Source organism: Tachyglossus aculeatus, unplaced genomic scaffold (assembly GCF_015852505.1).
Source record: "Tachyglossus aculeatus isolate mTacAcu1 unplaced genomic scaffold, mTacAcu1.pri scaffold_168_arrow_ctg1, whole genome shotgun sequence".
NCBI classification, from domain to species: domain Eukaryota; kingdom Metazoa; phylum Chordata; class Mammalia; order Monotremata; family Tachyglossidae; genus Tachyglossus; species Tachyglossus aculeatus.
The window spans coordinates 268,434-284,015 of record NW_024044890.1 but is presented as its reverse complement, the minus strand read 5'-3'; the positions used below and the strand labels follow the sequence as shown (position 1 = coordinate 284,015).

General features: G+C 42.7%; 1 pseudogene; it reads right to left on the bottom strand.

The window, feature by feature from the left end:
• Positions 1-566: 566 nt before the first annotated feature.
• Positions 567-13,752, bottom strand: LOC119923281 (annotated as a pseudogene).
• Positions 13,753-15,582: the final 1,830 nt, after the last annotated feature.

The following is a 15,582-nucleotide window of genomic DNA, read 5'->3' as shown; positions in this document are numbered from 1 at the left end:
AAAACATCTGCACTTTGCTCAGTTGTCCTTTGAGCACAGAATAAGCATTAGAAAACGGTTTCCGAGACTAAGCCCCCCTTCCTCTGCCCCCCTCCCCTCCTTATCGCCCCAACTTTCTCCCTTTCCTCTATGCCCCTCTGTGACCCACAACACTTGTGCTTATACTTACACATTTATAATTATAATTCTATTCATTTTTATTAATGATGTGTTCATATTTATAATTCTATTTATATTTAATGATGCTACTGATACCTCTTTACTAGTTTTAATGTCTGTCTCTCCCTTCTAGACCGTGAGCCTGTTGTGGTCAAGGATTGTCTCTGTTGCTGAATTGTACTTCCCAAGTGCTGAAGTACAGTGCTCTGCACACAGTAAGAGCTCAATAAATATGATTGAATGAATGATTCTGTTGCTCTTTTTTTTTCCTCCATATGAATTAATTTATTTTCACTCTGGGTTCTTCACAACCCAATTTGCTTGTATCCACCTCAGCGCCTAGTACAGTGCATTGCAAATAGTAAGCACTTAACAAATACAATTATTATTGTACTTTAAATGTCACTTTAAATGGCTTTCCCCCTCCAGAGCTTCTTCATAGCATTTTTTACCTCTTCATTTCTCAAAGTGTAGATTAAGGGATCTACAGTGAAGGATCTACAGTAAAGGATGAAGGGATCTACATGGGGGTGATAGTAGTGAGGCACAATCAATCAATCAATCAATAGATCATATTTATTGAGCGCTTACCGTGTGCAGAGCACTGTACTAAGCGCTTGGGAAGTACAAGTCGGCAACACATAGAGACAGTCCCTACCCAAAAGTGGTCTCACAGTCTAGAAGGGGGAGACAGAGAACAAAACCAAACATACTAACAAAATAAAATAAAATAGAATAGATATGTACAAGTAAGATAAATAAATAAATAGAGTAATAAATATGTACAAACATATATATACAGGTGCTGTGGGGAAGGGAAGGAGGTAAGATGGGGGGATGAAGAGGTGGACGAGGGGGAGAGGAAGGAAGGGGCTCAGTCTGGAAAGGCCTCCTGGAGGAGGTGAGCTCTCAGTAGGGCCTTGAAGGGAGGAAGAGAGGGAGGCACAGTGAGAAGGTTAGCAGCAGAAGAGCAGAGGGTGAGGGCTGGATTGTTAGAAGGAGAGAAGAGGGGTGAGGTACGAGGGGACGAGGTGATGGAGAGCCTTGAAGCCAAGAGTGAGGAGGGTTTGCTTAATGTGTAGGTTGACAGGCAGCCACTGGAGATTTTTGAGGAGGGGAGTAACATGCCCAGAGTGTTTCTGCACAAGGATGATCCGGGTAGCAGAGTGAAGTATAGACTTAAGTGGGGAGAGACAGGAGGATGGGATATCAAAGAGGAGGCTGACGACCCCGGGCCCACGTCCTTCCCCTGGCCTGGAATGCCCTCCACCAACACATCTGCCAAGCTAGCTGTCTTCCTCCCTTCAAAGCCCTACTGAGAGCTCGCCTCCTCCAAGAGGCCTTTCCAGACTGAGCCCCCTTTTATCTCTCCTCCTCCCAATCTGTTCTGCCTGACCTCCTTCTCCTCCCCACAGCACGTGTGTATATTTATAGATTTATTGCTCTATTTATTTTTCTTGTACGTATTTACTATTCTATTTATTGTATTAATAATGTACATATAGCTATAATTCTATTTGTTCTGACGATTTTGACACCTGTGTACATGTTTTGTTTTGTTGTCTATCTCCCCCTTCTAGACTGTGAGCCCGTGATTGGGTAGTGACCGTCTCTATATGTAGCTGACTTGTACTTCCCAAGCGCTTAGTACAATGCTCTGCACAGAGTAAGCGCTCAATAAATACGATTGAATGAATGAATGAATAAATAATGCAGTCACTTATTTGTCTATGGGGAAGGTCCACACAGGCCTCATGTACATGAAAATGTAAAGAACACAGAATAAGACAACCACAGTGATGTGGGAGCGGCAGGTCGAGAGGGCTTTGTGCCTCTTTTCCAAACTGAGGGATTTCAGGGAGCGCAGGATAACTGCATAGGAGAGAAGTAGCAAGAGAAAGATGATCACACAGATGGCCCCATCATTGCCAGCCACTGATAGGCCAATGAAGTAGGTATCCATGCAGTCGAGTTTCAACAGAGGGTACATATCACAGATAAAGTGGTCGATGACATTGGGGCTGCAGAAAGGAAACAGAAACATAAAGAGAGGTTGTTCCATTGAGTGCAGCAAGCCTCCTACCGAGGCAAATCCCACCATCAGTCCACAAGCACACCTATTCATAATTGTCATATAATACAGAGGTTTACAAATGGCCACTTAGTGGTCATAGGCCATGACCACAAGAACAAAGACCATGGTACCTCCAAATAAGTGTTCTACAAAGAGCTGGGTCATATAGCCTTTGAAGGAGATGGTTTTCTTCTCATAAAGTAAATCTACAATCATCTTGGGGGCCATAGCAGTAGAGTAAAAGACATTCCTCAAGGACAAGTAGGCAAGAAAGAAGTACATGGTGGTGCGTAGATTCTGGCTAGCGATTACCGTTACCACAATGAGCATGTTCCCCACTATAGTCATCATGCTGATGATGAAAAAAACACAAATAACACTTTCTTCACCTTAGGATTCTGGGATAGTCCCGAGAATGAATTCAGCAACGTTGTTTTGTATTCCATCTCTTCCTGTGGAGGAGGTCTGCTCCAAAGTGAGAGCCTGTTTATCTGCAAAAATAATAAAAATTACAAATGAGGTAGTCTTGAATACAAGCAGAGCTGCTCTTTGTAGGACTTCCAAGGTTCCATTTACATTATCTCATTTCTTCCCTGCAAACTCTGTGGTTATTAGATGGAACTCTTTTGCTTCTTCATTTTACAAAGGGGAAAATAAGGTTTAGTGAGGTATCATAGCAACTCAGTGGCTGAATTGGAATTAGAGGGCAAATAAAAACCAGATAAAAGCCAGGACCTGGTGCAGTGTCCTTGCTGCATCAGTGAATTCACATTTAGGTAGCCAGCTCAGTCACAACAATGATCTTTCCTGTCTCTGACTAAGAGCGAGAAAAAAATGTCCAAAAGGCAATGGATGAAAAGTTGATTTTCAAAACAGAATATCTACAATGCTATTTTGACTATCTGCACCTTGTGAAAAGGGAACCTGTCTACCAATTCTGTTTTATTGTAGTTTCCAAAATGCTTAATACAGTGACAGGACACAGAAAACACTGAATAAATACAATTGATTGAATTATAAATATGGCAAATGAAATACTTGTATCTGAGGTAAAAATATTCTTTGTTACGTTGCTCTACTATTGTCATCAAACAATTTCTGAATACTGATATTGTCCAAATGTTTTAAGATATCCAGTCCATGCCAAACTTAATTTTAGAACTTTTAATATATTTTTGTTCATTTCATTTTGCAGGTGAATAAAATAATGATGAGAAAGTAGTAATAGCGTGGATGTAATGCCCTGTTTTGGGTTTTATGTTATTTATGGAATTTGTTAAGCATTTGCTATGTGTCAGACTGTGTACTAAGTGCTGAGATAGAAACAAGATAATTGGATTGGACACAGTCCCTATCCCACACAGGGCTCACCATCTTAATTCCCATTTTACAGATGAGGGAACTGATGCACAGAGAAGTTAAGTGACTTGTCCAAATTCACAAAGAAGGTAAATTGTGAAGTTGGGATTAGAACCCAGGCCTTCTGACTCCCGGCCCATGATTTTTCCACTACGACACACAGCTTTCCTGTTAAAAAGGTTAGGAAATATATAACAAGCAGGTGACACATACCCTCCACCCTATCTCCACCCTCACCAACCCTGAAATCCCTCTTTCAGACCATAAACTTCTAACCTATCTCCTCTCTCACACTCCTTCCCCTTGTAAATCTATATTACTCCGCCATAGAAAGCTCCGCACTCCCAACCCCACCCATCTTTCTCAGCGCATTACACCCCACCTCACCTCCCTATCCTCTCTAACCACTCTTGATGACCAAATTACTGCCCTCAACTCCATCCTCTCTACTCAACTCAACTCGTTCACTTCCCTGTCCTTTCATCGCTCTCGTACCACTAACCAACAGCCTTGGATCACTGCCACTGTCTGCCTCCTTCGCTCTTAAGCTTGAGCTGCTGAACAATGCTGGCTCAAGTCTGAACACCAAGCCAAAATTGTTCTCTTTAAATTTGTCCTTTCCTGCCTTAACTCTGCCTTCTGCTCTGCCAGTCAAACTATTTTTCTTCCCTTATTGACACCCATGCCCATCACTCCAGTTAGCTGTTCTGGACATTCAACTACCTCCTCAGGCACCCTATTCCTCCCCCTCCTCCATTCCTCACTCCCAAAGATCTGGCCACCTACTTCATTAGGAAAATTAACACCATCAGATCTGAGCATCTCATAGTCACTCCTCCCCCTTCTCCAACACCCCCACTCTCAACCCTCTTCTCTACTTTCCCATCCTTCCCAGAAGTATCCTCAGATGTGATCTCTGCCCGCAAATGCCACCCCATCCACCTGTGCTTCGAACTCCATTCCCTCTCATCTTGTAAAAACTCTCACCCCTTCCCTCCTGCCATCCTTAACTTCCATCTTCAACCTCTCACTCTCCAATGGTTTTTTCCCCTCTGCCTTCAAACATGCCATCTCCCTCATCCTAAAAAAGCCCTCTCCTGACCCCACTGCCCCTTCCAGTTATCACCCTATCTCCTTCCTACCCATCCTTTCCAAACTCCTAGAAAGGATTGTCTACACTCGCTGCCTCGAATTCCTCAACTCCAACTCTCTCCTAAACCCCCTCCAATCTGGGTTTCGTTCCCTACACTCCCCAAAACTGTCCTCTCAAAGGTCACAAATGACCTCCTTCTTGCTACATCCAATGACTTCTATTCTATCCTAATCCTCCTCGACCTCTCATCTGCCTTTGACACCGTGGATCATCCCCTTCTCTTCAACATGTTGTCCAATTTTGGCTTCACAGACTCCGTCCTCTCCTGGTTCTCCTCTTATCTCTCTGGCCGTAGACTCTCATTCTCCTTCACGGACTCCTCCTCTCCTTCTCATCCCCTTTCTGTAGGGGTTCCTCAAGGGTCAGTTCTTGGTACCCTTCTGTTCTCCATCTATACTTACTCCCTTGGTTAACTCATTCACTCCCATGGCTTCAACCATCATCTCCATGCAGAAGACAACCAAATCTACATCTCTGCCCCTGCTCTCTCTCCCTCCCTCCAGGCTCATATCTCCTCCTGCCTTCAGGATATCTCCATCTGGATGTCTGCCTGCCACCTAAAGCTCAACAGGTCCAAGACTGAGCTTCTTAACTTCCTTCCCAAACCCTGCCCTCTCCCTGACTTTTCCATCACTGTGGATGGCACTACCATCCGTCCTGTTTCACAAGCCCACAACCTTGTTGTCATCCTTGCCACTGCTTTCTCATTCATCTCACACATCCAATCCGTTACCAAAACCTACCAAAATCCATTACCAACATCGCCAAGATGTGCCCTTTCTTCTCCATCCAAACCGCTACCTTGTTGGTTCAATCTCTCATCGTATCCCGACTGGATTATTCATTCATTCATTCATTCAATCGTATTTATTGAGCGCTTACTGTTTACAGAGCACTGTACTAAGCGCTTGGGCAGTACAAGTTGGCAACATATAGAGATGGTCCCTACCCAACAACGGGCTCACAGTCTAGAAGGGGGAGACAGACAACAAAACAAAACATGTAGACAAGTGTCAAAATCGTCAGAACAAATAGAATCAAAGCTGTATGCAAATCATTAACAAAATAAAAAGAATAGTAAATATGTACAAGGAAAATAGAGTAATTAATATGTATAAAGTGCTGTGGAAGGGAAGGAGGTAGGATGGGGTGGATGGGGATGAGGACAGGAAAAAGGGGGCTCAATCTGGGAAGGCTCCTGGAGGCGGTGAGCTCTCAGTAGGGCTTTCAGGGCAGGAAGAGAGCTATCTCGGCGGATGTGTGGAGGGAGGGCAGTCCAGGCCAAGGGAAGGACATGAGCCGGGGGTCGACGGTGGGACAGGCAAGAACTAGGTAGAATGAGGAGGTTAGCAGCAGAGGAACAGAGGGTGATGGCTGGGCTGTAGAAGGAGAGAAGGGAGGTTAGGGAGGAGGAGGCGACGTGATGGAGAGCCTTGAGCCAAAAGTGAGGAATTTTTGCTTAATTAGTAGGTTGACAGGCAGCCACTGGAGATTTTTGAGGAGGGGAGTAACATGCCCAGAGCGTCTCTGCACAAAGATAATCAGGCCAGCAGAGTGAAGTATAGACTGAAGTGGGGAGAGACAGGAATATGGGAGATCAGAGAGGAGGCCGATGCAGTAGTCCAGTCGGGATAGGATGAGACATAGAACCAGCAAGGTAGCGGTTTGAATGGAGAGGAAAGGGCAGATCTTGGCGATGTTGTGGAGGTAAGACCGGCAGGTTTGGGTGACAGATTGGATGTGTGTGGTGAACGAGAGAATGGAGTCGAGGATGACACCAAGGTTACGGGCTTGTGAGATGGAAAGGATGGTAGTGCCATCTACAGTGACGGGAAAGTCAAGGAGAGGGCAGGGTTTGGGTATAAGGAGTTCAGTCTTGGACATATTGAGTTATAGATGGCAGGCAGACAACCAGATGGAGATATACTGAAGGCAGGAGGAGATACGATTATTATTACTCTATTTATTTATTTATTTTACTTGTACATATTTATTCTATTTATTTTATTCTGTTAATATGTTTTGTTCTCTGTCTCCCCCTTCTAGACTGTGAGCCCACTGTTGGGTAGGGACCGTCTCTGTATGTTGCCAACTTGTACTTCCCAAGCATTTAGCATAGTGCTCTGCACAAAGTAAGCCCTCAATAAATACGATTGAATGAATGAATGAATGAATGAATGAATGAATACGAGCCTGGAGGTAGGGAGAGAGAGCAGGGGCAGAGATGTAGATTTGGGTGTCATCAGAGTAGAGATGATAGTTGAAGCCTTGGGAGCGAATGAGTTCACCAGGGGAGTAAGTGTAGATAGAAAACGGAAGGGGACCAAGAACTGACCCTTGAGGAACCCCTACAGTGAAGGGATGGGAGGGGGAGGAGAAGCCCGCAATGGAGACTGAAAATGAACGGCCAGAGAGATAAGAGGAGAACTAGGAGAGATGGAGCTTTTGAAGCCAAGGTTGGATAGCTTGTTGAGGAGAAGTGGGTGATCCACAGTGTCGAAGGCAGATGAAAGGTCGAGGAAGATTTGGACAGAGTACGAGCCGTTGGATTTGTCAAGAAGGAGGTCACTGGTGACCTTTGAGAGGGCGGTTTCGGTGGAGTGTAGGGGATGGAAGCCAGATTGTACGGGGTCGAGGAGAAAGCTGGCATTGAGGAATTCGAAGCAGCAGGTGTAAACGACTCGTTCTAGGAGTTTGGAAAGGAATATTAGGAGGGAAATAGGGCGATAACTAGAAGGGGAGGTGGGGTCAAGAGAGGTTTTTTTCAGGATGGGGAGACGTGGGCATGTTTGAAGGCAGGGGGAAGGAACCAGTGGAGATTGAGCTGCATCAGCCTCATTTCTCATCTCCAATCCTTCTGTCTCTCCCCGTTTCAATCTATTCCTCACTCTGCTGCCCAGATTATCTTTGTAGAGCAACATTCTGGGCGTGGTTTAGTGGAAAGAGCTCGGCCTGGGAGTCAGAGGTCGTGGGTTCTAATCCCGACTCAGTCACTTCTCTGCTGTATGACTTCGTGCAAGTCATTTAACGTCTCTGTGCTTCAGTTCCCTCATCTGTAAAATTAGGATTAAGACTGTGAGCCCCACCTGGAATAACCTGATTACTTTGCATCTATACCAGTGCCTAGAACAGTGCTTGACCCATAGTAAGCACTTAACAAATGCCATCATTTTTTTATTTATGTCACCTCCCTCTTCAAAAATCACCAGTGGTTGCCCATCCACCTTCAGATGAAGGAAAAATTTCTCACTATCGGCTTCAAAACTCTTCATCACCTCACCCCCTCTTACCTCACCTCCCTTCTCTCCTTTTACAGCCCAGCCCGCATACTCCACTCCTCTGCCGCTAATCTCCTCACTGTGTCTCTTTCCTGCGTGTTCCATTGTCAACCCCTGGCCCACGTCACACCCCAGGCCTGGAATACCCTTCCTCCACACATCAGCCAAACTAGTTCTCTTCTTCCCTTCAAAGCCCTGCTGAGAGCTAACCTACTCCAGGAAGCCTTCCCAGACTGAGCCCCCTTTTTCCTCTGCTCCTCCACCCCTCCCATCGCCCCGACTCCCTCCCTGGGCCCTACCCCCTTCCCCTTCCCACAACACTTTTGTATATCTGTACATATTTATTACTCTATTTTATTAATGATGCATATATAGTTATAATTCTATTTATCTATTCTGATGGTATTGACACCTGTCTACTTGTTTTGTTTTGTTGTCTGTCTCTCCCTTCTAGACTGTGACTCTGTTGTGGGGTAGGGACCGTCTCTATATATTGCCGATTTGTACTTTCCAAGTGCTTGGTACGCTCTGTACACAATAAGCGCTCAATAAATACAATTGAATGAATGAATGAATACCCTGCCCAGAATAATCTTACAGAACAGTGAAGAATGTCTTTGTCAGATTCAACAAACATATGAATTATCCATAACATACCTGAAAAATTTTCTCATACAGCTTGACTTGAAGTCTATTACCACAAAAACTCCATCAAAATACTTGAGCTCGATTTTTAATTTCACTGGGACCTGCCATGATAACCATGAAGTTTTGCAGTTGTGACTTCACAAAGAGGCTGAGAAAACAAATATTCATATAAACATATTTTCAACAGCCATACACCACTAAACACATTCAAGAGTTTTTGTTCAATTAGTTTGAATGAAAAGAGAAACCTGTGACACATTATTTGGAAAACTAAAACTCAAAAAGCAAGTCAAACTAGAAAAATGTATCCTTGTTACTTCCAAGATGAGGATGTTATTTATCTAGATTTGAGTAGCTTAGGTGGAAAACTACTTTTGATAGATAAGCACATAAGTTCTTGCAAATGGAAGGTCAGGCTCACCCTGCTTAAACAGAACTATTTTAATAATATTTTCTTAAGCTATAAATCTTTCCCTGTGGCCTCAATTTTTGATTTTGTCTTGGAGACCATGCCATCAGACCTAATACAGGAAGAATGCTTATATTTATCCTAATACCTTTTTGTGCCATGATGATGATTTAGGGAATACCTCTCATCCATAGCTCTCAGAGACCACAAACAGCAAAAAAGGACATTTTCAATCTCTAGTGTTAGAAATCCTTTCTTTCAACCCTGAGAAGCTTTCAGAAAATCATTTTCACCTCTAGGGCAAACTCCATAAACATCCAAGAGTCTGGTGAAGACCGTAGCTCTAATGGCAAAAACTCTTCTTTCTGACAAAGGTTTGCAAAAACAAATGACTAAATTGGATTTTACTTGGAACAAACATGCATGCCCCCATTTGGGGGATTTGAACTATCTTGGGAAATTTCACTTCTGTTTCCTTGAAGAACACTTTATAGAAAATGTTCACTAGGAGGTGTACAACATGATATGAATGACCTTAATGCATTTTGAACAACAACATCAACATCAACAACAACAACAGAGTTTCATCATTCTCGCAGTGCTATTTCTCCACTGGCTGAATTCACTGAGGAGTTTCTCAGTGCCCATGAAATTTTCTACCTTCTATGCCATCCTGCTGCTGTGTGTAACATCTGCAGAGATTCTTCAAGGATGAATGCATCCATAGGCCAAGCTGATGTGAAATAAGCAACAAGTTATTTGGCTAGGGACACGTGCCCAATTTTGGCCTGTTACCTCCTTACAGGATTTCTGATTGGGAAAAATATTTTCTATTTCCTAGCTAGGCATTTAAAGGTGCACTAAACTGACCCCAATAAAGCAACAGCAGCTGAACTTCATTCAATGACATTTAATGAGCTTTTACTGTGTGCAAAGCACTGTATTAAGCACTTAGGAGAGTACAATACAATAACCAACACATTCCCTAACCATAACAAGTTCACAATCTAGAGGAAACCGAAGGAATATCTTTTATATTTCCATAGCAGTGAAGTCCAGTATTTCTTCAATCAATTCATTAATAGCATCTATTTAGTGTCTGCTGTATACAAAGCAAAGTATTTATTTAGCATTTACTCTGCACAGCACATTTCGCTAAGCACCTAGTAGAGTACAATATAGTTGTTTGACATGATCCCTAACATCAAGGAGCTTGCAATAGAGAGGGAGAGACAAACATTAAAATAAATTACAGGTGAGGGAAGCAACTGAGTATAAGGATATATATGTATATATATACATATATATATATATATATATATGCCATGGATGTGTGAGTACAAATCACTGTATGAAGCACTTGGAATGGTAAAATAATTATAAGAATGATACTTACTAGGGTGCCAAGAACTGTACTAAAAACTGGAGTAGATACAATCAATAAATCACCCAATCAGTAGTATTTACTGAGCGCTGAGTACAAGGGACTGTACTGAGTGACTGGGAGACTACAACCCAACAATGAAACAGACACATTCCCTGGGAAAACTGAACTTACAGTCTAGAAGGGAAGACAGACATTAATATGAATCAATGAATTATAGATATTCATTCATTCATTCAATCGTATTTATTGAGCGCTTCCTGTGTGCAGAACACTGTACTAAGCGCTTGGGAAGTACAATTTGGCAACATATAGAGACGGTCCATACGCAACAGTGGGTTCACAGTGTACTTGAGTGCTGTGGTGCTGGGTCTGGGGATGAATGAGGGGACCAAGTCAAGAGGAAAATGAGAGCTTAGTCAGGGAAGGCCTCTTGGAGGATATGTGCCTTCAATAAGGCTTTGAAAGTGGGGAGAGTAAATGTCTGTTGGATAGGAAGAGGAAGGGAATTCCAGGCCAGAGGTAGGACATGATGATGATGATAATGGCATTTCTTAAGTACTTACTACGTGCCAAACAGTGTTCTAAGTGCTGGGGTAGATACAAGGTAATCAGATTGTCCCACGTGGGGCTCACAGTCTTATTCCCCATATTGCAGATGAGGTAACTGAGGCACAGAGAAGTTAAGTGGCATGCCATGGCGATGACATGGGTGAGAGGTTGGCAATGAGATGGATTAGATCGAGGTAGAAAGAGAAGGTTGACATTAGTGGAATGAAGTGTGTAGGCTGGGTTGTTGTAGAAGAGTAGCAAGGTGAGGTAGGTGTATATTAAGGACAAGGTGGTCATGTACATTAAAGCCAATGGTAAGAAGCTTTACATTACCACAATGTAAGCAGATCTGACACAATTCCAGTCTCATATAAGGCTCCCAGTCAAGAGAGAAGGAGGACAGGGATCTTATTCCCATTTTTACAGATGAGGAAACTGAAGCACAAAGAAGTTAAGTGGGACATAACGTGGCCTAGAGGAACGATCATGGGCTTGGGAGTCAGATGTACTGTGTTCTAATCCTGACACTGCCAGTTGTCTACTGTTTAACCTTGGATAAGTCATTGAACTTCTCTGAATCTCAGTGACCTCATCTGTAAAATGGGATCAAATCCTACCCACTACTACTTAGACTATGAGCCCTATGTGGGATATGGACAGAACCAGTGCTCAGTATAGTGCCCAGAGCTTCGTACAGTGTCCAGCTCTTAGTACAGTGCCTGGCACATAGTAAGCACTTAACAAATACAATAATTATTGTAATCAGGTATCCACCCAGTGCTTAGTAAAGTGCTTGGCATATAGTAAGTGCTTAATAAGTACCACAAAAATAGTGACTTGCCCAAGGTAACACAGTAAGTGGAAGAGGGGTTTAAACCTCTTGTCTCTTGACTCCCAGACCAATACTCTTTCCACTAGGTCATGCGAGCTGCTTCTCATATAAAATGAAAACACATGATCCCTGCCTGCAACAGTTTACAATTTAAATTACAGATGAGACCAAGTAATAGAGTATATAAGATACGAGATACTTCCCAAGGTAATATCTCACATAGAAAAATAAGTGATGCTGTTGTTGGTAGTGACACTTGTATCCTTTGCTGTGAAAGGGCTACAGAAGGTCATCATTAAGCCTTTTGCAGGTATTTTAATTCTCCAAATGATGGATATCAAACAATCTGGACAATTTAACTTACATTTTCGGTACCCTATGAGATTTCTAAACTAAATCTGGATTGGGGTTGGAGAGGTAACATGGCCTAGTAGAAGGACCACAGGCCTGGGAGTCAGAAGACATGAGTTATAATCCTGCCTCTGACACTTGTTTGCTGTGTTACCTTGGGCATGTTGCTTAACTTCATAGTGACTCAGTTTCCTCAACCACAAAATGGGGGTTAAATACCTGCTCTCCCTCCTACGGACTGTGAGCCCTATTTGGGACAAAAACTGTCCAACTAGATTATCATGTGTCTATTCCAGGGCTCCATACAGCACTTAGCATATAGTAAGTATTTAACAAATACCACAGTTTTCATTGTTTTCATTATTCTTCTAATAATTATTATTGTATTTAGTGATGGTAAGCATTCTACATCATGTATAGCAACAATAATCTGCATAGTTTTCAGGTTTCACTGTCAAAGGGTAATATTGTCCATCAGGAGCTCTGTTTGTGTTGGAGTATATTCAAGATGGGTTTTCTTTCATCTGAAAGTGGGTGGCTATTTGGGTGTTTAAAAAGCTGAAGTAGGGCCTACTTGGGCAGACCTGGGCCATTCTTACTGATTTTCCCAAGTCCAGGTGGTTTCTATGGTTTTTCTCCCTCTTTCTTCATCACAGAATGCTGGTTCTGCTGCATCAAATCTATCCAAATCCCAATAAAAATCTCTCTTCTTCACAGATAAAGACATTGCTCTGTCACCCTGGACACAGTGATTTCACTTATTACGTATATAACCCTGAGTGTTCTCCCATTTACCACAATTATCTGTTTTTCCTTCTATTCTTACCTTAAGAGGATACCAATTACCACTAGAATGTACTGAAAGCAGCCTTTTAATCAATGAGGAGGAAGACTTAAACACGTACAGGAAATGACATTCATCATTCTGACAATTCAGAATACATTAAAACCTTCAAGTACAGTTCTTTCAGAAGAGATTATGACACAGTGATTTTCCTTAGAGCATCTGTAGAACCCACTGGTTCCTTCCTTCTCCCACTGAAAGAAACAACATAATTCTCAGAAAGTGATTCATTTATTTCCTGAAGTCATTATTTGGCTCTATAACTTCCTCATGGCTTTTTTCGCCTCCACACTTCTCACGGTGTGGATCAAGGGGTTTCACAAGGGAGTAATGACAACATTGAATACAGCCACTTCTTTGTCCATGGGGAAGGTGGAGGTAGGACCCATGTAGGTGAAGTTACAGGGAATGAAGAACAGCGTGACAACCATGACATGAGAGCCACAGGTGGAGAGCACTCTGCGCCTTCCCTCCGAACTATAACTTTTTAGGAATTTCTCTATATGTTGCCGACTTGTACTTCGGAAGTGTGCTCTGCACACAGTAAGTGCTCAATAAATACGATTGAGTGGATGAATGGATGAAAGTTGGCCATGTAGGAGACGACCAGTATAGTTAAACAGATAGTGCAGATCAGGCCGCTGTTGGCAGCTAGCAACAGGCCCACGACATAGGTGTCTATGCGGGTGAGTTCCAACAAAGGGTACATGTCCCAGAGAAAGCGATCAATGACATTGGGACCAAAGAAGGGCAGCCAGAATAGGGAAGTGAATCTGAATTACTGAATGAAAGAAGCCCATTATCAAGGCCACCTTCACCATTAGGGCACACACCTGCCAGTTCATGATGATCAAATAGTGCTAGGGTTTGCAGATGGCCACGTAATGATCAAAGACCATCACAATGAGAAGGATGACCTCTGTCCTTCCAAAGAAGTGTGATTAAAAAGAGATGGACCATGCAGCCATCACAGGAGATGACTTTCCTGGAACACAGGTTGTCTACAATCATTTTGGGAGTGGTGGAAGAGGAGTAGAAGGTGTCTAAGAAATATAGATACGAGACAAAGTAGTACATAGTGGAGCAGAGATTCTGGCTGGCCTTCATGGTTATGACCACAAGTAGGTTTCCCAAAAAAAGTTACAGGGTAGATAATTAGGAAAAAACAAATGAAAGTTTCGGCAACTCTGGATTCTGGGTAAGTTCCAAGAGAATGAATTTGGTCACATTGTTCCTTTTTCTCATCGATTCTGTGTTGGTGATGAACAGGCCGGTAAGCATGCATGAAAAGATAAAGATAATTAAATTTCCTTAGCACCGTTTTTTTCCCTTGTTATCCAAGATACTTTATTTCTACTACCTAATATTTCACTCATTTTTGAAATACCTTGGTCCCATTTCACAGAAAAAAAATCAAGTCAAGTAACTTGTATAATACCCCACCTTCTGCCAAGGGTTATCAATCAATCACTGGTATTTACTGAGTGCTTACTCTGTGCAGAGTGCTGGACTAAGTGCTTAGACATGCAGAATCCAGTATTATTTCCACTTAGTTCAGAGCTTAGCAACGAGCGTGGCAAGTACCATTGGTAGCATTTCACTTGTATTTTCACCCGTTAGTCACCCCCCTCCTCCAGCCCCACGGAAAGTATGTATCTATCTGTAATATATTTATTTATAATTAATGTTTGCCTCCCTCTCTTGATTGTAAACTCACTGTGAACAGGGAACCTGTCTACCAACTCTGTTGCATTTTATTTCCCTAAGCACTTAATAGAGTGCTTGGGTACGGGCTTGGAAGTTAGAGGTCATAGGTTCTAATCCCAACTTTGCCATTTGTCAGCTATGAGACTCTGGGCAAGTCACTTTAGTCCTCTGTGCCTCAATTCCCCCATCTGTAAAATGGGGATGAAGACTGTGAGCCCCATGTGGGACAACCTATTGCCTTGTATCTACCCCAGCACTTAGAACTGTGCTTGGCACAAATTAAGCACATAACAAATACCATCATAAACATCATTATCATCAGTGCTCTGCACACAGAAAGTGCTCAATAAATGTGATTGATTGATGGATTTCACAGCACACTGGAGTACCCAACAGAAGCCATTTTACTTTACTGGGGAATGGTCAGAATAATAATAATATTAACAATAATAATGGCATTTGTGAAGCACTTACTATGTGTTAAGAATGGTTCTAAGCACTACGGCAGATGCAAGGTAATCAGGATGTCCCACGTTGTGCTCACAGTCTTAATCCCTATTTTACAAATGAGGTAACTGAGGCACAGAGAAGTGAAATGACTTGTCCAAAGTCACACGGCTGGCAAGTGGCAGAGCTGGTGTTAGAACCCACAACCTCTGACTCCCAAGCCCGTGCTCTTTCCACTAAGCCACGAATAGGCTTGCTGAATTGTTTGCTTTAGAAAACTCTTGTTTCTTTCTAGTAGACAAGGGGTACTTGTTGTTGGGTTAGGTTTATTCCCTCCTTTCACTGTGAATGCCTCCAATGGCACATGTTAGGACAAATAAACGTT